We start from the raw sequence: 21,669 nt of genomic DNA, 5'->3' as shown, positions 1-21,669 counted from the left end.
GTAGATTCCTTTACACTTTACTTTTACCACAGACCCAATAAAGTCTGATGTCTCAGCTATTAGTGCTCCACATATAGCCCTCACAGAATAGTTTTCGGTAGATACTGTGATGTTCACAGTTTCTCCTGGCATCCCTGATGGTGCAGTTAAGGTTGTGTGCTTATCTTGTGTTGGTAGTGCCACCAGATTTCTGGGTTTTTCAGTTTGGTCTTTTAAAGTTCACATTCAGGAAGGCCATGCTGATCACAGTGTGCTGTTTTGTGGTCCGAATTATTATTAACTCTACCTTAACTAAGCTTTTTCCTGATGACCATACAGGATAGAGATGGCCTTGTTGTCATCATGCCATCCCAGACACAGTAGGCCTATAGACCTGGGGTTCTCAGCCTTTTTCTTTCTGAGGCCTCCCCCCCAAAATACTATAAAAACTCCATGGCCCACCTGTGCCACAATAATTGGTTTTCTGCATATAAAAGACAGGGCTGGCGTTGGGGGAGTGTGACGTTATTAACATAATCTGTAACTGTATAGATCACTGTTGCGAACATTGTTATACATTTGCAGCAAATATTGTATAAAGGTTGTTGTGGAAGGGGTCTATGAAGAGGTTATGGTTTGCTGGTTAAGATTATGCTGTCTATATGTGTGTATCATTTTTGTAGTTGAAGTTATGAATATTGGCTTTATATTGTCTGTATTTCAAACTTATGCTATGCTTCTGGGTGACACCCCAGACAAGTTGGTGTCAGCTCTGCCTAGCCTGCTTCCTAGCCTGCTTGATGGCCCATTAAGGACCATCAGCTGTACAATTAACCCATTGAAAGAAGGCAGATACACCTTGTGACTCAGCAAAGTATGCAGGGACTTGCCCATGTGACTCCAAACTCCATTTTGCTGTAATTTTCCACAGTAAGAACAAAAAGTTGTTCTTACACCTGGAAGAGACTATAAAAGGCTGATGCCTCATCTCCATCTTGTCTTCAATCCTGCTTCTTACCTCTGGAGGGACTTTGCTACAAATGGAAGCTCTACACAAAGGAGTGATGACCCATCCCAGCTGAGGATGTACTCCAGAGACTTGATTTGAACCTGCAGTTTATTCTATCACATATACAAGCCTGAACCAAAACTTTGCCATTACTATATGTAATTGATTCCATTTAACCACTTCTAGCTCTCATTTATATCTTTTTCCTTTTATGAATCAACTTTTAGATTTTAGATTCTAAAGAACTGGCATCAGTGTAATTTGTGGGTAAGATCTGATTTGTATATTAACCTGGGTCTGGGGCTTGGTCCTTTGGGATCGGGAGAACCTTTTTTCTTTTACTGTGGTATTGGTTTTCATAACCATTTGTCCCCTTAATGAGTGGCACTGGTGGTGATACTGGGAAACTGGACTGTCTAAGGGAATTGCTTGTGTGACTTGTGGTTAGCCAGTGGGCTAAAACCAAAGTCCTCTCTGTCTGACTGGTTTGGTTTGCCTTAGAAGTGGGAAAACCCCAGCCTTGGGCTGTAACTGCCCTGCTTTAAGCAATTTGTCCTAAATTGGCACGCGCAGTTGGGTCCTGCCAGAACCAGCATCGTTACAGGGGATAGCAAGCAGGGCAATTGCCTGGGTCCCCTTGCCACAGGGCCCCCTGCAAAGCTACATTGCTCAGGCTTTGGCCTCAGCCCTAGGTGATGGAGCTCAGGGCCCGGGCTTCAGCCCCATTCAGTGAGGCTTTGGCTTTCTGCTCTGGGCCCCAGTGAGTCTAACACTGACCATGCTTGGAGGACCCCCTGAAACCTGCTTGTGGCTGAAGAAAAATGTAAACTACATACATGAAACTTGAAAGGCTAAAGCCTGACTGTCTAGTACAGGGGTTCTCAAACTTCACTGGCCCCCGACCCCCTTCTGACAACAAAAATTACTACATGACCCCAGGAAGGGGGACCGAAGTCTGAGCCCACCCAAGCCCTGCCACCCTGGGCGGAGGGTAAAAGCCAAAGCCCAAGGGATTCAGCCCTAGGCAAGGGGCCTGTAACCTGAGCCCTGCTGCCGCTTTGGCCCCAGGCGGTGGGGTTGAGGCTTTGGCTTCTGCCCCAGGCCCCAGCAAGTCTAAGCCAGCCTGGGCAACCCCATTAAAATGGGGTCTCAACCCACTTTGGAGTCCTGACCCACAGTTTGAGAACCACTGGTCTAGTGCGATGCCCAAAGAGCTAGTTTGGATGTTTACCTCTGGGACAGGAGTTCTGCCTTATGGATAAGACAAGCAGAGAGATTGCATGGCTCCTTCCCTAGAGGGAGAGTCATCTCAATGCCAGGTGTTTGGTAGGAGAAGTTCATTAAAAAGAGGAGGAAACAAGGAGATGCTCAGAGCTGTTATGGACCCAATCCTATGAGGTACAGAGTGACACCTGTTAGATACCGACGCCCAGGTTCACACATTGTCAATATGTCCCCCCAGCTGATAAGATATTATACTTTCTGAGTTGACTCTAGATTTAGGTGTCCTCTAAGAGCTTTGTAAAACTGGGGCCAACCTGGCTGCAGTTCCAGCCTTAGTTTCTGTGCAGTTTGGGTGGTGCTTGAAAAAAATTACATCTGAATGCCAGGTGAGACAGTAGATCCAATGCCACAATTGTTACTCCACGAATAATCCCTACTCCTGGGAGTAAATTCATTGATGCCAATGGGTGGGTCAGGACTACCCCTATCCACTGTGTTCTTCCATAACAGCCACAATTGTGTGCTTGTTAAATAATGACCCTGCTCCTGAAGATGTGTGCAGTTCACACTCTGTAACTTCTCCATACATGTTATCCCTTCCACTGAAATTTAAACACATTCCACTTGGATAAAGAAATCTTTGCCAATCAATATCCTTTTACTTGATAGGAGCTGGAAGTCTATTGACTTTGATATACTTTTTTTTGGTAAACATTCCATATAAAAATCATGGCACACTATTGGACTTCATTACAGTGGGAAGCTCTGTAGACTTTCTTGAGGCATCTCAGCATAAGTTCTTGTGAAATTATGATATAACATTGTGATCATGGGCAAAAGCTGGGTATCAGGGGATTTCTCCCCAAGTTTTGACATGCTGTTGGTAATCTTGTCCTGCAAACTAAAAACAGTTAATTAAAAATATATAGCTGAAGTTTCACAACGATGTCATTCAATAAGGGCTTGTTCCAAACTCCATTGACATCAATAGGAGTCTTTCCATTGACTTTAATAGGCTTTGGATTAGACTCTAAGTGGGGTTTAACAGTGAATTATACTGTAAAACACAAATCCACTGCATAGTAAAGTCTGTACAAAGTAAGGTTTATTTCTGGAACAACTAATTCTTACCACCCTATTAAATATAAATATATATTTCATTACAATGCAATATTTCCAAGAAGTTGCTGCTTGTACCTTCTGCTCTGTGGATGCCCCAAGGTGAATCACATCTTTTCTGAGCCATGACTCTGCAAATCTGTATGTGTCATTGATTCAGAATAAACAGAATCATTAGTGATTGGGCCAGAGTGGCAGGAGTCTTTCCTTTGACTGCAGTGGGCTTTGATTCAGGCCCTTTGTGCATTCAAACATCCTTATTTTACTTTGAAAACTTAAAACACAAAAATAATTTATGGTTTTTTTTTATTTAAAAAAATCTTTATCTACTTAGGATTTTATACCATACCCATCACTGTAACAGCCGAGTACGTCTAATAACTCAATATCACAGCTGAGAGGTGATATATATTGTGAATGCAAAAGTAAAGGACAGTATTTAAGTGCAAAATAAATAGCCAGATTCTAACTCCTGAAAGGAGTTCAACAATAGAAAATGCCATCAGAATCTAAACTGGTTTGGTCCTTCTTGACTTTCTACAAAAGACAGCCAAGTATTATAGCAAATAAAATCTATCAGATAAGAATCATATTGGTGTGTGAACTTTGGAACACACATTTTTTCTACACTACCTTTTCACTCAACATAGGGCCTGTTTCTACAAACTTTTATTCATGCTAGCAGTAGGCAATATCCTGCTGCCATGAATAGTCCCATTGACTTCAGTGGGATACTTGTGGGAGTAAGGACTACTCACAGGAGTAAGGGTTTGCAGATCAGTGACCTGGCAGATGTGTGCAATAAAAAACCAAAAAACAAAAACACTTAGTGTCAGTGTCACTTCTGCACTGCAGAAGTCCAGAAAAAAAAAATCAGTGATTTTTACTGGATCTTATGGAGGAAGATGAAACAATGCAGAGTCCTCTTCAGTAGATTTTCTACAACAGTTTTATACTGTATCTCTAAGAAATGGGCTGCTCCATTTGCTGTTGCTAGCAATTGAGATACTGTCCAAGTTGTCCCATTCATCAGTATGTGAACTCTGAAAGCACTTCACCAGTGCCAGCTCCGTGCATTTCAGCTCGAGGAGCCATGGTAGGTAATGGAATGATGATGACTCTAAATGATAATAAAGTCTCGCTGTTGAAAATGTAAAGTGCAATGCAACTATTTAGTGGCCTCTCTAGCTGAGATAATGTAGCAAGCTAGTTAAAAGTTGACATCCATCTTAAGTGAATTGATTCTTACCATTTGCAAACTAAGGTGAACTGCAGAAGGTTAATGTTTTTGCTCAAAGAGGAGAGATTTCTGCTATAGAAATGGATGTATACTGTACATACAAAGAAACAGCCCATTAAATATCTAATGTGTATGCAGAGGTTTTTTTTCTTTAAACGTGTTTTTTTTCTGTAATAGACATTTATTTCATTCAGTTGCTCTCTCTCTATGTTTGTGTAAGCAATGGCTCTGATACAAGAGGGAGAGTACTTTCAAACTACCAAGTAATGCACTATAACTGCACTGTTTGATGTAGTGTTGAGGAGAGGGTATCAAAACATTTTAAGCACCTGCTTTTAAAGTGTTAAGACATAAAGATTTTTAAAATGATTAGTCCTCTTCCCCCCAAAAATGTAAGTACTTAGGCCAAAGTTTTCAAACCTAGGTGCCTAAAGTTGGGCACCTAAATCCATATTTGGACAGCTTAATAAGAATGCTGAGCACCTGCAGCTCCCATTAACTACAGCAGAAATGGGAGCAGAGGCAGATTTAGAAGCCAGGCAAATATATTAGGAGCAGTGTAAAGCATTTTATATGCCTGGTGGCAGAATTGCCATCCCAACACATCCCCTCCTGGCTGGCTGTGGTACTGCAGCAAATTTTACATTAGTATCCTCCACAGTCTTTTAGCCTGCTCCAGCCAAGAGTGTTCTGCCTCCTCCTCCCTCCCCTAGCAAGACCATTTTGGAGAGTCCTGCCCCTTCTGGGACCACAGTCTTTTACCAAAATCCTAAAGTAACTTATACAAAAACCAGGCCTTTAGCCTGGCTGACCAACAGCTCATCACAGGCAAGTCTCTTACTTTAGACCATCCTTCTGTGTCTCAGTTCACCACACAGACCCCCAGTCCTGGGGATAGCCCATTCCTCCCCTTACTCAGGGGGTCAGGCAGGCTTCACTTAGGCCTCCAGCTCACCATTGGAGCCTGTCTGGTCTTTTCTCCTTTCCCCTCCTTGGCCTACCTTCAGGTGGCTTCTCAGAGCCTGGAAACTGCCCCCCCTCCTCTCCTCTCTGTTTCCTCTGTCTAACTAGGCTCACCCAGCTCTTTATAGCAAAACCCTGCTCTTCCCCAGCTGGGCTTTATTTCTAGCTAGGCCTGGCCCACCCTCCCGGTGCTAGCGGGCAGATTAACTGGCCTCTCTGGACCATACTTACACTTTCATGTGTCGGATTTCCCCATCATACTCTTCAAAACTCATTTCTTTCAGAAAGCCTTCCACCAAAACTATCCAGCCCTGCTCTCATGCCTCACCTCAGAATCCATTAATTTAACTGAAATTACAGTTAACAAAATAAAAATGAATACCTTGGACTTAACAAAGTGATGTGTGACCAAACCTGCAATCCCCTGGGGACTGTCACCTGATGTGCTGAAATTACCTCTGAGCCCATTTTCCCTGCCAGCTTGGGACTTCCAGAGCCCTGTCTTGTTGAGCCAGACACACTAGCCAGCTGCAACCCAGACCCAGGGTCTGGACCACACCCCAAAAGCTGCAGGCCTTAAGTGGAAACATCTCAATAGGTTACCTATCTCCATCACCTAGATATCCAGTTTCTGTATAAAGTTTATACAGGATAAATTCATAAATTGTCCGCCCTCTATAACACTGATAGAGAGATATGCACAGCTGTTAGTGCTCCCCCAGGTATTAATCACTTACTCTGGGTTTATTAATGAACAAAAGTGATTTTATTAAGTATAAAAAGTAGGATTTAGGTGGTTTCAAGTAATAACAGACAGAACAAAGTAAGTCACAAAAGCAAAATAAAACAAATTTGCAAGTCTAAGCCTAATATATTAAGAAACTGATTATAGGTAATATGTCACCCTCAAAGATGTTCCAATAAGCTTCTTTCACAGACTAGACCCCTTCCTAGTCTGGGCCCGATCCTTTCCCCTGGTACAGTCTTTGTTAGATCCAGCAGACATCTCAGGTGGTAAGCAGGGGTTTTCTCGTGACTGGCAGCCTCTTTTGTCCTGCTCCACCCCCTTTTATAGCTTTGGCACAAGGCGGGAATCTTTGTCTGTGCTTGTCCCCACCCCCACCTCATCGATGGAAAAGTACAAGAATTAAGAGATCAGAGGGGTAGCCGTGTTCTGTTCTCTTAGAAAGCATAGCATAGTGGCACCTTATAGATACAAGATGCGTTGGCATTGCAGCAGCAGCAGCAAGAAGTGAGAAGATGACCAAAGAAAGCCATGCAAAATGCTGCAAAAAATAATCTGCCAGTCTATTCTTTGCCACAGAAAGAATTAAGATGGATTCCAGTATCATGTGGCATGGTCACATGTCACTATAAGATCCCTAGTCTCCATTCTTCCTGGGTTGGCTCACGCGTACACAGGAAGGCTTGCAGTAAATAAGCCATTTACAATCAATTGTCCTAGTCATTGGGAGCCATCAAGATTCTAAACCACCATTAATGGCCCACATTTTGCATAATTGCAATAGAACCTCAGAGTTATACTTCATATTTCTAGCTTCAGATACAAGAATGATACATGCATACAAATAGGAGGAATATATTTAGTAGTTTATAACCGTTGTTATGATACCTTACAAGAGACCTTTTGCATAAAGCATAATCCAGTTACATCATATTCACACTCATAAGCATATTTCCATAAAACATATGGAGTGCAACATCACATCTTGGACAGAACAGCATATTCACTTTGTTCTCAGGCTGCATTCCACACCCCATTTACCTGTATTTTTCCTGTTTAAACCTCAATCCTGCAAACACTTAAGCATGAGCACAAGCTTGCTAAGGGAAGTAGTTCTGTTGAAGTCAATGGATGGTGAATTGTGTTCTGGACTGAGGCCTTAGAATGTAGGCTCTCTGGGGCAGGAAACAATGTCTGCAAAGTGCATTGCTCACCAATGGCGTTATCCTAATGAAGATTTTTAAGTGGTTCCAACTGATCCTGTTTGGTAGCTAGGTTTTGGAACATAGAAAGAGGTCTACTGGTATATTGGCTCCCGGGGATGTTGATTTTCCTTCCTGCAGAAGCAATAGCAAACAAACAGTAGAAAATGACAGAGACAAACCAAAATATTCCAGTGGTGCCTACTGGAATTTTTATTAGAAGTGTATAATTAAAAAATATAGTAGGAAATGCATATTGAAGATGATTTCTTTACTATTTTCATTTGATGGGCCTAGACATACAAGAGATCAGATTTGCTAAGGAGTCTTGAACCATGGTGTCACACCAGATACCAGCATAAGACTGAAAGCTGTTATTGCACACACAGACCTCATTTGCTTCAATGGCTATAGTACATGGGAAAGTACTTGGGAATCAGTCCTATAACAAATTCTTACCAATAAGTGTCAAGTGGGTATTATGAAAGGAGGCATCTGAATGGGTGGTGAATGCTGCAGGGCTGCAGGCTTCCAATATAACAATTCAGTGTGACTTTAGGCTCTACTCTGCAGTCTTCATTCAGGAAAACCTCCCAACTATTTTCAGTGGATGAAAAATCAGACACAGAGTTACTGCAGTAAATAGGCATGTAGATGTGGACAAAGCAAAAGACAGACGCAAATTAATGAGAAAGTGAACATAGACCATGATCATTTTGAAGAACTGGTTGTCAGACATTCAAACAGACTTAACACAACTGAAAAACAGATCTAAAATACCAATCTTCAGTGTAGAGATGTGTGTGTATGGATGGTGATGTTTACTAGAATATATTTATTTCATAAAAATCTTATTATAAAGCAACAGTTCTGTTCCTGAAGCACAGCTATGGTCGGTGTCCCTACATTTCTTCAAGTGGCTGAAATCATTTGGCCTGTATAACCATACACCTTACTGGGAGTTATGGCTTATAGATAATAAGAGGGAAGTTTAATTTACATCCTCAATGCCTGGGAAATTCAGAAGGAAGGCTGCCACTCTTGTACCTTGGTATTGCAGCTAATGTGATGTGAAAAGTGTTCTGAGGTCCACCCCTAAAGAAGCATGTGAGCTTCAGTGCTTCGGCACAAGACAGTGAGCTAAGGAGGTCATGGCAATCTTCCCTTTAAATTCAGCTAACAGTGGAGAACTACAGTCCCCTGGATTAAAGTGATCAAGTGGGATAAGATGAAAGAGGCTTGTAGCGGGGTGAGCACTCGCTCCAGCCCGGAAGGGGTTGGAAAAGCCCTGCAGAGGGCTGGGGCTGGGGAAGGGAGCAAAACCCTGGCTGATTGGGGGAAGTGGCTGCAGCTGGGGCCATGCCCCAAACAGACTAACCGGGCCTTATAAGAAGGCCAGGGCAGCCAGAAGCTCAGGATTCTCTCTCTGCTTGTAGAGAGAGAGAGAAAGGCCTGGCTACTAGGGAGCCGAGCAGGGTACTGGGAGCGGAGTGGAGCGGAGTGGAGCAGAGCAGGGTTGGGGGGGAGGCTAGAGGAGCTGGGGAGCTCTGGCCTAGGAAAGCCCCAGGCTGCGGGCCTAGCTGAAGGCCTAAGACCAGTACCGGGGCTTCAGAGGGGCAGCCCAGCTACAGAGAGAGGCAGCAGGTCCAACCCAGCCTTGCCTGTGATGAGTGATGTATACTGCAGTCTGCCCCAGGGAGTGGGGCTAGATGGTGATTGACAGTAGCCTTACACTGAGGTGAGGTGGGGTTAGTGGGGAGACCCAGAGTGTGGGGGTACTGCCAGGGGGGGCAGCAACCCAGAGAAAGAGGCACCGGGGTCCTGGGAGGGACATGGGGGCCAGCGGTAAGGTGGATCACCAGCCTGCAGGGGGTGCTCCAGGATGCTGGAAAAGCTAATTCCCATGGTTGACCAGCAGGAGGCACCGCAGGGGTGAGTCCACTTGCTTACAAGGCTGCAAAAGTTTCCCAGTAGAAGAAGACAATCCCAATTCAGTGGACCATTTTCCTGCCACCTCTCTGCAGAGCTTCCCAATGAAATCTACAAGTCTTTAAAAAAGTTAAATGGCTGGTAGAATATAACCCTCATAAGGCACATCCTAGTAAAGCCTACACAAAAGACAGCATCCAGTAGATGTGACGTTGTGGGTTACTATGGAACATTCAGTAAAGAGCAACGGATAACAAAGATCTTTTTCTCCCAGTGTGTGTGTGTGTGAGGTTCAATTTTCACAGTACTTGAGTAGCTTCCAGTCATTCTCCTGTGAAATTGACATTCAATCCACAGTTTAAGATGCTTACAATGGAACAGAACTAACTAACAAATTCAAACTGGACTCTTCAAGCAAATCTTTCCCCCCTCTGTGTGTGTGTGTACCCCTACATGATGATAGTCTGGTACTTTTGTATTATTTCTCCTAGGTCAAACTGTTTATACTTTCTTAAACAAGGGGAATGTTATAGAAACAAATGTAATGCACCAAAAAAGTTGAGTTTTTCAAAGCATTCTAAGGGATTTAGACACAACTCTTCCATCCAAATTAATAAAAATGAATAGATCTGTGTCTAAATCCCTTAAAAAAATTTAAAATCTCAAATCATTATTCTATTGTGGCATAATAGGGTCCCTGTCTGTGACTGGGCCTCCTACATACTATAGTAATGAACAAACAAATTATTAATAAGGGACTAATAAAGCCCCATTCATTTTGAAGCAGGCATCTCCACTGAAATCAGTGGAGAGCCCTGCCTGAAAATGGATGCCTTGATGTGACCCCCAAGATTCCCAAATATAAATATACATAATGTAACCAGTTTACAAGGCCATCCTGGTTATTTGAGAATGAGCATGGGGCAGATGCAGTCACTTATGTTTCTCCAGGGGGTTTCTAGGAAGTAGCACGTAGCACACTCTAGAACCACAGGCATTTTTAATTGTGATCACTGTCCGCTTGTTTGGCTTGGTCTGCTCCCTTTGGGGGATGGATGGAGAGAGCCTTTCTGGAGAGCGAATTCGTAGTCTTGTTCTTTTATTCCAGCCCATCACCCTCTCCTCTGGTAACCATTCACCTTGTAGTTTCCACGGTCCCCCCACATTCCCCCAAACACCTTCTCAGAGATCACTTTAAACAAGGCTGTACCTCCACGCCTGCCTCCTCCCCCCCACAAAAGGAGAGAGGCTCCGGGCTGAATTCTATAGATAACAGAGAGCAGTTCCCACTGAGCCTCCCCACCTGCCCAGACTGCTGCAGGCCAGTGCACAGCACAGAACTAGCCTCAGCCCGTGAGCTGCACAGACAGGTTCCTACACCACTTTTAACTCTACACCAGCTCCCAACCGCTCTTTTTTTAAGGGGCCCTTTGTACTCAAGTTGCTGCTCAGCATAAGGAAAGATCATGATGCAGAGAGTTCACTGCTACAGGGAGCAGGGGGGTGAATGGGAACAATGAAAAGCTCCTCTTCATTTTCAGAGTTTGGGGAGATGGAGATACACTTTCTCTCCCCGCATATCTGAAAGACATTTCCAAAACTGGACCTCAGTGTTCTAGCTGTGATGGCCAATAAAGAGCCAACTGATGCAACACTGGAAGGGGAACAACATTTTCATGCAGGGGATAATAGAATGTTACATCTATACCAATGCACATTTTAGTCTGGCCATAGGATTCTAACTCCAGGGCATTGGTCTCTCCTTGGCATTATGGTGCCATCAGTTTTTAAACAGATATTCCTATTGATGACACAATATGGCCCCCTGTCTTAGAGGTCTGATGGCCAAAGAGCCTTTCAGAAGCATGGAATGACCATGACATAGAATAGGTGACAATTCTGACAAACTCCATCATTAAATCCAGATTGTGGTGCTTACCTAATGGCATCCCTTGGCACTAGTCTGGTGTCTCAATACCAGTAACTTTGTCACACCATCCTGAGGGTCCCATTCAATCCTCTTTGTGCAGGAAAAATCTTCCACTGAAGTCACTGGGAGTTTTTCTTGCACAAGATGTAAGTGATAAACAAGCAGGAAAATATTGGACAGAGCTGTGGATATGCTGATGTTTAGATAGTACAGCAGAGTCACAGCTCTGCTATAGTTAAGATTGAGGTGTATAGATGTCTGTGTACTGGTAAATGAGTGCCCTGTATGCTCAATTTAAGCAAGAGTCTATCAAAACTAGTAAGAAGCAAGATCAAAATCCTGAGAAACAGAAGCTCAGCATGGTCTTGTAAAAGTCGATGACATTATACCACTTTGTCTGTTTCTATAGCCCAAACTTGTTCTCCCCAAATAATACCCAGAAATGTGCACCATCCAAAATCTGAAGGATCTATTCCCCCCTTCCCACTGATATAAGCACCCTGCTACTCTGACATAGTAACACCACCTCCCCAAGCAGCACTGAGCCGTGGTAGATGTACTGAGGTCAACGCAGTGCGAGTGTAGACACTACGTTACCAATGTCGACCATAACAGCCCTCCAACAGCTGACCCACAATACCCAACACTGACTGCTTTGGTCACAATTGTGAACACCACTGACCAGGGGTCACAGACCAGAAAGCCACCCTCCCCTTTAAAACCCTGTTAATGTTTGAAATGCCTTTTCCTGGTTACCCAGATGCTGAGCACCCCTGGCAGCTCTCCACCATTATGTGCAACTGCCCAGCTGACCATGCTGGCTACATGCTCCAGACATGCTCCGGCTTGGAGTAGATGGGAGGTATTGGATCTCCTGGGCCTGTTGGGAGAAGAAACATCAACATCTATGAGCAGATTGCACAGGAGGGGCGGGGGTGTGTGTGCAGGAGAAGGGGTTTGGCAGGGGCCTGCAGTAGCGCAGTGTAAAAGCAAAGGAACTGCAGCAGGCATACCAGAAGGCCAGGGAGGCCAACGGTCGATCTAGTGCCAAGCTGCAGACCTGCTGCTTTCACAAAGAGCAACATGCCATACTTTGCAGTGACCCAACCACCACCCCGCAGACCACCACTGATACCTCCCAGGAGCCTGAGCCACGGGCTCCTGGCTTGAACAGTAAGGAGGAGGGAGAGGAGGACGGAGGACAAGTTACAGGGGGGTACTGCTATGCTGCAAGCTAGGACTACAGTCCAGTCAGTCCTGGCAGTTGAGCACGGGTGAGTCTGATGCAGGAGAAGGATCCTCTGGTAAATATATTTCCCATGACAATGATGATGCCGGGAACTTAACAAGACACAGCTATTGACTTTTCATTAGTTTACTCGTACTAGAAGAGGCAGCGGTATTACAGTGAGAGGTAGAGTTGTTGTCTGTTTTTCATTGCCTGCAGAGTTAGGCAAGGGAGGCCTTGAGGAGCAGTTTGTTGATGTACTGAGGGATGTCCCTTGTATCCTCCTGAGAGATCTTGATGATACTTCCAGGGAGATACTCTGCAATCCTCCTCTAAAGGTTTCTAGGAATGGCAGGCTTATTTCTTCCTCCGTGGTAGGATGCTTTCCCATGCTACTCTGTGATAACACCAGCAGGCACCATTGCAATACACAGGCTAATGGCACATGGGCCCGGGCGGCTTTGGGACACCAGCAGCAGCTGTGCTCTCTGTGCCTTTGTTACCCCCAGGAGTGAGTTATCAGATAAAATCACCACCACCTGTGGAAAATGGTGCCCGTATTCAGTGCAATTTCCCTATAAGACCTAGTTTCATACAACCACGCAACTCACTCCTCATTTCCCTCACCCCAGTGGGCTGTACTCATCATTGCTGTTGCTGTGAGTGGTGCTGTGCACAAGCAATCCCAATCAGAAGTATCAATGAGCATATCTTGTTAAAAATTTTAAAGACATTCTGAATCTTAAGTTTTGCTTTCCATTGTGACTATACTGACATTGGTACCTCTATGTGTTTTATCTTCAGCTACTGCCATTGAGGCCTTGAGGGGTTCCCACTTCACACCCATGGAACACCTGAGCCAGATAAGGAGGAGAAAGAAGAGGACACAGGATTGTTACCCAGGGTTTTTAAAACTGAAAGCAGTGGTAACTTAACTGGTTTTTTTTAGGTGGTGTTAGAATAAATTAATGGGGACACAGCTCCTTTGTTTGATAAATGATTGGTACATACAAAAGTGCTTTTACCTAAAACTACTTTTTTGTAGGTTTTAAGCACACCATACACATACATGCTGTAGCAGTAGGTTCAGAGCATCCCAAACATTTACATTTACCTAACATCCAAGATGGTTTTGAGTAATCAGCAACCAGGCTTCCAGGGGTCCTTCTTCCCTCCAGCTGCTGGGAAGTTTATGTGCCAGCTCCTTGCCCAAAAAGAAGTTCCCTTGAACTGCTTCACAGTGTATATTTTTGCTTATTTTTTATAATTAACTTAAAAAAAAAGAACATAACATATAGTGATTTTTAGTGGGTTACCATAGTAAACAGTAGTGGGTTGCCAATTTTTTTAATTTTAGTAAATTATTTATTATTTTTTATTATTAAAGCATTTTTAGTATATTTAGTTATAACAACAATAAAACTTATATGTTGGGGCACTTAACCAAGGTCAGCTGCTTAAACATTTTATTTTTATGGTATATTAACTTTTTGTTAAAACTGAAAAGGTGCAGCTATTTGGCCTCGCCTCTCAGCCCTAAAATCATTTCTAGCTATGTGGTATTTGGTTTTCAGCTAGCAGTGGCTGGACACACAATTGGTTGAATGCAGTAATGTGAAGTTCTGGGGTTACAGATGATGTGTTCAGTGAGATCCTGCAAGCCAGTGCTGCATCAGACTGTGAGCACAGGGCCTGGAGTGTGAACATTGCAGACAGCCTGGAGAAGGAAAGAGTGGAGAAGAGAAAGGCACAGGGATCCCAGCAGGAAAAGGAGAGGGACAAGCACCAGGACATAATGGGGTTTCTCTGGGAGCAAACAGATGCTTCAAACTCTTTTGAACTTACAGGCACCTCTCTCAACCCTCCCCCTGCATCACCCCCCCATCAACATACCAAATGACATCAAGGGTCACAGCATTACCCCTACCACTCTGCTCCAGGGGCATTAAAGATAACCAGAGCTTCATATACTGGTACATACCAGGGTGCAATCGAGACCAGTGAGGGGCTGTGTCACCTCTGCCCTGCACCCACGGGTGCCTTACAATGACTTGCTGCAGTAGTTCCCACCCGGGCCACTCACAAACAGCCTTCCAGCATGCAGGTCACGCTCGAAGTGTGTGTAACTGCAGTGAGCCAGCCACACTTGGGTTACGTTCTGGCTTTTACCAGCCTGAGTTACTTCTGCAGCGTGACCCCAACACACTCCCAGTCCTGGATTTCCCCCCAAAAATATGTGTCTTGTGCTGCCCAGCCCTTTTCTGGACAGTCCAAATATATTAAGTTTGTTATTCCTTTAAGGGAATAATATACACCAGTTTATAGCCTTAAATAGAATTTCCCAGACAGTTTAACTGAAACACTTTGGATTAGATAAAACAATAAAACAAGTTTATTAACTGCAAAGAGAGAGATTTTAAGTGAGTACAAGCAATGAGGCATAAAAGTCAGAAATGATGACAAGAGAAATCAAGATAAAACACTTCCTAGTGCGTAACGTAACAAACTATATTAGATTTAAAGCAAAGCTTTGACCACATGCTTCCAACAGCATTACAGGACCCCTCCTCTGCATCCAACGGCTGCTTCTTTTGTCTTTTCAGGTGCAAAGAGTGAGATGCACATGGAGTGGGAAGGGAGGCCTTTTGGGGTGTTTGCGTCTCCTTTTTATAGTTTCACTCCCCCTCTTGAAAAGCATTCCCAGCTGAGAACCAGGAGACAAAGAGTCTGTGTTAGATGTTCCCTGCTGGGTTTTTTCACCTGCGTGAGCTTCCTTTGTTTCTCCCTTCCCCCTTTCCGCCTGATGACTCTGTTTACTGCTTAAATGTAAATTAAGACAAGAATACACTCCTTTGTTCAAGACAAGACTGTTTGACCAGTTTGGTGCTACCTGAGTCCCAACGTGCATTTTTAACATTATATAGGGGGGAATGTATAATTTTACACATAATGCAGCTATGCATATTTTGCCATGATATTACTGATCAGCAAGTTATGAGTTTTCAAATGATACCTCACAAGGCATACTTGGTACAAAGATTATTGCAATAACATGTAAGGTGTGAATACAGGGGTGCATTCCATCACACATACACACTGATCTGTGAAAGCCTTGGTTAGTGTATGTGTAGCTAAAATGGACAGGAATGTTTTTTCCCTTCATAAGTTCTCTTCTATTACTTTATTAAGTTTTTCATGCATTTTCTTTTAAATTGCACAGATTTTTTTTCTTTGCACTGATTTTGTCACTCAATAAAATTCTATTATTTAGAAAATTAATTTATCTTTATTCGTTCACAGCATAGGCTGCAGAGTGCCTAAGCAGTTCTGAAAGCAACCAAACACTTGTTACTGTACAGTGTGGCACAACTCATAGGCTCGATGACAAACAAAATTAATAAGTACATTGACAGTGTTATATTCTTACATGTAAAGCAAGCACAACACAATTCCTAACAGGCCTCAAAACAGCAGGGCCAGGTAGAGCACCTTACACTATAACTCATTACTATGACTCACTTTTAAAATGTTCCTGCAAAGCCTCTCTGAGCTGTATAGCTCTGCATTGAGCTCCTTTAATAGCCCTTGTGTCTGGCTATTCAAACTCAGCAGACAGCTGCTCCACCTCCAGCCTGAACCCCAGTAGCAACTTTTCCCCCTTTGCTTCACAGATACTATGCCACAACTTTCAGCCCAAGGAAAGCCAATGGTATAAACCATTCACTCCCTAAAACATCCCCAACCCCCTGGGGGGTCTCTTGCATTTCCGATGATCTCCCATTTCCTTCCTTTACTCCCTGCCCTAACCCTAGCAGTTCCACCTCAGAGCGATCCTTCCTTTACATAGATCTGTCTATAGCTTAAAAATACACAGTACAGTGGCCCTGTTCTGCATTCCTTGAGCCCCACTGCAGTCTGTTGATGCAGGATGAGGCGGATGCTGCAGAGATCACACAGTAGGAACAGGGCTGTAGGATCCTTTGTAGGAAATGCAATTTTGCAAGCCCCCCACAGCTGCCCTCCACTAACAAAAATAATGACCGAGATACAAACCACACCTGTAACACAGCAGCGCTCCTGCCCGCTAAACCCAGGCAGCCCACAGCTCAGGCTGGGTGATCCAGCCAAGGTGCTAACACTGATGGAGAGAATAGGACGTGGCAGCCGGCACTTTGAGGCCAATGACCTCACGTGGCTTTACTTCGGACTCCAGCACAGAGCCCCACCAGAGAGTCTAGTAATGGCCAGGATGCCCGTGTGCAGCTGGACCTGTCTCCTTGTTCCTCCTTTCTATTGATGTGTGTGATCCATACTCGAAGCCCGTTGGGAATCGAGCGGTTCATTCATTTTCAATGGCCTGTCTATGGTAATGAATTATAGAATTAAAAATAATACCTATCGAAACCAAACGGCCTAAACACAAAGCCATATAAGGCAGCAGTGGCAACAATTTTACTTCTCATTATAGGAGGGCCTTCTGCACAATATAACAGGGCCCTGCTTTATATTATTTTTTCCTACACAAAGCCCTATTAAAAACCCCAGAGAGCGCACTCTATATATTCCATTAGGTCTTTTAGCAGTACAAATATCACGTTAATAAAGGGTAAAATATTACAGCTCAGCAAATGATTTTTTTGACGCAGGGTACGCAAGAAACTACTGTTATCTAATGTTATTGCATATATATTCAAGAATATAGTGCGGGGAAAGCATCAGCTGATTAATTTTAATTGGATTTTGCTTATTAATAATATTAGGAAACAAGAGCCAAAGCTTGATAATCTACCTACTGATTTCAGTACCTCTATTAGCATGTGCAATGGGATCTCACCCTATTGTTTAATGAGTAATACAGTAAAATAACAAATCAAATGTTTGTGATTATTATTCTAAGATAAATACCTTTCTAGCATCCACTGATTGTAACATCCATTGTAATATTAGTGAGTACTGGTAAGAAAGAAGCTAAACCATTTTAATCCCTAGGCTTTCCCGCCACTAAAACAATTCTTTAGAGGGGAGTAGAGAGAAGAGACAATGGGACCCAAATGATGAGTCCGGACTTCAGGAAGCAACCCGATGTGATCTGAAACAGCTTAGCTGCCACCGGGCATTGAATACAGCCCGGGTGACACAATCAGGAGGTTGCTGCGCATAGTTAATAACTCGCAAGTTTCTTAACATAATTTCCCATAAAAATAACAAAGGGCACCAAAGAGCTGAGGGTTAGAAAGTAAAATAAAATAAATAAAGGAAGTGCTCAGCCCCCTCGAACTTGCAAACTGTTAAACACATCACTGGTTTGCAATTCAAATATGATATTTCCAGGCCCCCAGTCGCACAGCCAAGCAATCCGAAGGGCTCCAGAGAGGGGTCCCCTCCTGCAGAGCCCAGCTGAGCCGTACATGCGCTCAGGGGCCACAGTCGTCTTTACTGGTATTTCACAGCCTGTTGTTATATTATGGAGTCATCCTGCCCTCCTACCCCCCTCTCCCATTAAAAGACTGGAATTGATAGTTTTATGCAACCGAGTCTCCATTCACCAATGAGGCTGAGGTGAAGTTCCCCCTCCGTAGATGTGACGGGAGGTCTCCGCCCCCCTCATGCGGATTTTGCCCAAAGAGCTCGGGGAGTGGCGCGAGATTCTGGCTTACTCGGACCCCAAGGCCTGCTTGCTCCCATTTACACATAAACAGCGACAAAGGCGCCACAGGGCTCTCTGTCGCTTTTTACAGAGCCAGACTAACAGGGCCACCCCTCTGATGCGTTTACACATAGTCTGTGTGCAGGGCGCGGGTCTGAATTCCATCCTCCTCCTCCGCCCAGGCTATGGAGCTGCTGCTAGCTAGGCCATTGGATTAGGGCGGCAGTAGGGACACAGGCCCACGTGGCTCACCCCCCACACAAAGGCACCGATTGGGGGGCCGCGTGGACTGGTTTTCAGTGGGGCTCCCCCGCCATAAGGTCGGGCCATGACTGTGGGGAGGCAGGCCCCGTGGGTGCGTACCGCTACTCCACCCACCGGGCTGGCTGTGGCCCAGCACTCCTAAAACAAACGTTTGGTTTAAAGCCGCGGAAGGGGCAGTTATCAGCACGCCCTTATCCTGCGGTTATACTGTGTGGACAGCGCCAGGGAGTAGCTGGAGCAGGGAGCAAGTCTGATCCGCCCAAGCGCTTCGTTGGACGCAGGAAAGGTCCCGAAGGCAAAGCTGGCTCGTTTTTAGCCCTAAAACACCCACTCGTCTCCTTCGCAGAGGCCTTAATGGGGAGTTGTGCGTCTGTTCTATACCCGGGCAGTAACCAAGGGGCCAAGGCTGGTTTCTAACCTCTAAGCACATTGAATTCTCAGGACAGCGAGTCAGGCAGAGCAGCGCTCTTGGTACCAGAGCAGCTTTCTCCGCCAGGGTGGAGCTGTCAATTGATTTCCAAATCCCCCTTTTGTCTGCCATGAAAACGCGTCAGGAGGCGATCCGCAAAAGACTGTTACAGAACAGTTACGAAAACAATTGCTCGTTTAGGCAGGGTCAGCCTACGGGACAGTCCTGGCGCAACCTCCTCCTGCCCCAGCGGTGTGCAAACTGGAGCGAAAGATTTGTCGGCGTGTGCCCTCCATCTGCACACGCTTGTGCCCGGCGTGTACACGGGAGATGTCGCCCCGCGGTGTTTGCACAAGCATGCCGTGGCTTTCCCGAGGCGCATTCCTGGCTGCATTGTGGTCAGCCGCTCGTAGCAGCAGCTCTGCTCTGCAGTGCTTAGCTTTGCCCTGTACAATGCAGTACCCTGGTAAGAGGGCCTTCTGTCCCCAGCTGCACCGGGACAAGACTCGCCCCAACCTGCAAGCCTCGCTTTTCTTTGCACTTGCAAAATCAATTGGTTGACAGCTAACTCACCCCCCCTCCCCGCCCTGAAAACTTATTAGCTATTCAGCCTCTGCGAGCCCTCGAAGCCCCCTTTTGTCCCAGGGAGGACTCGAGACCCCATCATTAGCGCTTATTACTCTGAGCAGTTTGACAGCCTCATAGACCGCTTACAAGACTTTTCCATTCATCCCTGCCCAGGGCTGCCCTGCTTCTCAAAAGAAACGGAAATATTCAAACTCCCCCCTCCCCAGCTGAATAGAGAAAAAGCTGTTTCTCTTCTCCTCCCTCCCCATTCACGTTACTTTTGATACAATATTTTCTTCTTTGTTCCGCTAACCAGGGAGAGGTCAAGGCAGACTTTTAGCGAGTTTTTCTCTCGCGTTTTGTTTAACGTAAATATAGTTTTCAATTTTTTTTTAAAGCAAACAAAGTGGGAGAAAAAATACATTAAGTGCCTGGTGCTGATTTTGGAGAAGAGACTGTCAGGGCATCCCATGTGTGTGAGAAAGAGATTCCTGCCTTGTTGGTTCTTACAAGAATAACAACATCAACATGCAGGGAGGCTGAGAAGTGAGGGGAGCTGAAGTGCCTTACAGCCTTTGTAGCAAAATATAAGACGATCAGTGGCGCATTCTGTCTTCATATACACGTTCCATTGCTAAAATCTCTCTCTGTCTCGCCGACACCTACACACACGATCTAAATGAATCTATATACGAACGATGATGGTCTATATGAATCTATATACTACAGTTTACAGTGATCTGTATGACACTACATACTATGAGGATATAATATGGCTCCGATGGTTTTATATTTTGCTATAGTGCGTAATTAAGGTCACCAAACGTTCAATTTTTCTCATCCTTCAGAGTTCTCTGTATAATGATGTTGTTCTTTTAATATACATAAATCTATAGTGTATCCTATTGTATCCTCATAGTACTCCTAAAATACATAATTTTATATAGTTATATATACCGCAAGGACATAAAACCAAGAAAATCGTAGCTAGCTAGATACGATGAAGATAAAAAAGCAAAGAAAATCCTACAAACTGACAGTAGGTCTGTATCTGTATAATATTTAGATAGTTATCTAACTAGATACAAAATCTTCCATAAATTGATAAATATTTAGAATATCTAAATATAGATCTATATGTCTCTCTCTCTCTCTCGAATCAGAACAAATATAAGGTCCGATATTGTTCCTGTCCTATAAAAGTAAATGGCAAAACTCACAAAGACTTCAATGAGTAACTTGGATGGAAATAAAATATTTTACTCAATTCTAGCAGATTCACTTCACAGTTCGGAAGAAAATCTTTATGAGATAACAACTAATTGTTTGAAAGTGCTGCCTGTCAAGAAAATGCAGCGCTTAAAACGTAAAAAGAAGCCACAATACTCTTGGCGGATGTTTCAGTCACAGGCAAAACCGCTCCCTTTAAACAAGCTTGTAAATCACGTTCTCGGTTTTAATCCGGACAGTGTGTCTGATTTTAGAGAGATGTATATTAGGAAGTTAAAGTTATATAGTAAAACATAACTTGTTATCGTCAAGCAAAATTAGAATTTGATTTTGAAAAAAGGTGCCCGACCATAAAGAAAATTCTCAGCCGCCTCTTTTAACATTAGGTGATTGCATTGAGCACCACGGGATTTTAATTAGGAATGATTACTTTAAAAGGTAGGTAGTCTGGTAATACAGCAAAGCCAATATATTAATCCGGGCAACTTTCTATTTGTAGGTATCATCTTTGATCAGACTCAGTAGATATGCTGCTTTGGTGGGAAAACACCACATTTAATGTCTGGTTTTTTTAAAGTGTCTTCTGATAACATTTTTTAGAGGTAACCAGAGTTCCTAAAGCTCTAAAGCGATTTAGCCTGGCTATGTTTTGAAAGGAAACTAGATACTTTTTTTTTTTACAAGCACATATTCCTAATGTATATTTCTCATCCACAGCTCTGTTAGTTTCTCATGCTATTAACATATGAAATAACTTGCTTCCAAACGGACTTCGAATTTAGTTAGTAAAAACCAGCCTCTGCGTGTTCGGCCCATCACTGTGGTGCACTGGAAAGATACCGAGGAATTATTGTGATCATAAGGGAGTAAAACGGAGCTTCAGTGCCGATGTTCCACCGATTAAAACACAAATTTAGGAGCAGCTAAAAGCTCAGCGCTAGGTGGGAATCTGCTTTCTGCACCTGGGGAGCAAATACTATGTGA

The 21,669-nt window shown here is 44.0% G+C and overlaps 1 long non-coding RNA gene across 1 annotated transcript; it reads right to left on the bottom strand.

The window, feature by feature from the left end:
* Positions 1 to 2,310: 2,310 nt before the first annotated feature.
* On the bottom strand, positions 2,311 to 5,622 carry LOC120405291. The gene is made up of 3 exons (XR_005598477.1): positions 5,573 to 5,622; positions 3,410 to 3,470; positions 2,311 to 3,113 (listed from the first exon to the last, which is right to left on the bottom strand). It is a non-coding gene; the product is annotated as an uncharacterized LOC120405291 (long non-coding RNA).
* Between the last annotated feature and the right edge of the window lie 16,047 nt (positions 5,623 to 21,669).

Source organism: Mauremys reevesii, linkage group 4 (assembly GCF_016161935.1).
Source record: "Mauremys reevesii isolate NIE-2019 linkage group 4, ASM1616193v1, whole genome shotgun sequence".
Lineage (NCBI taxonomy): Eukaryota > Metazoa > Chordata > Testudines > Geoemydidae > Mauremys > Mauremys reevesii.
The sequence above is the reverse complement of the archived record's forward strand: the minus strand, read 5'-3'. Positions and strand labels throughout refer to the sequence as shown.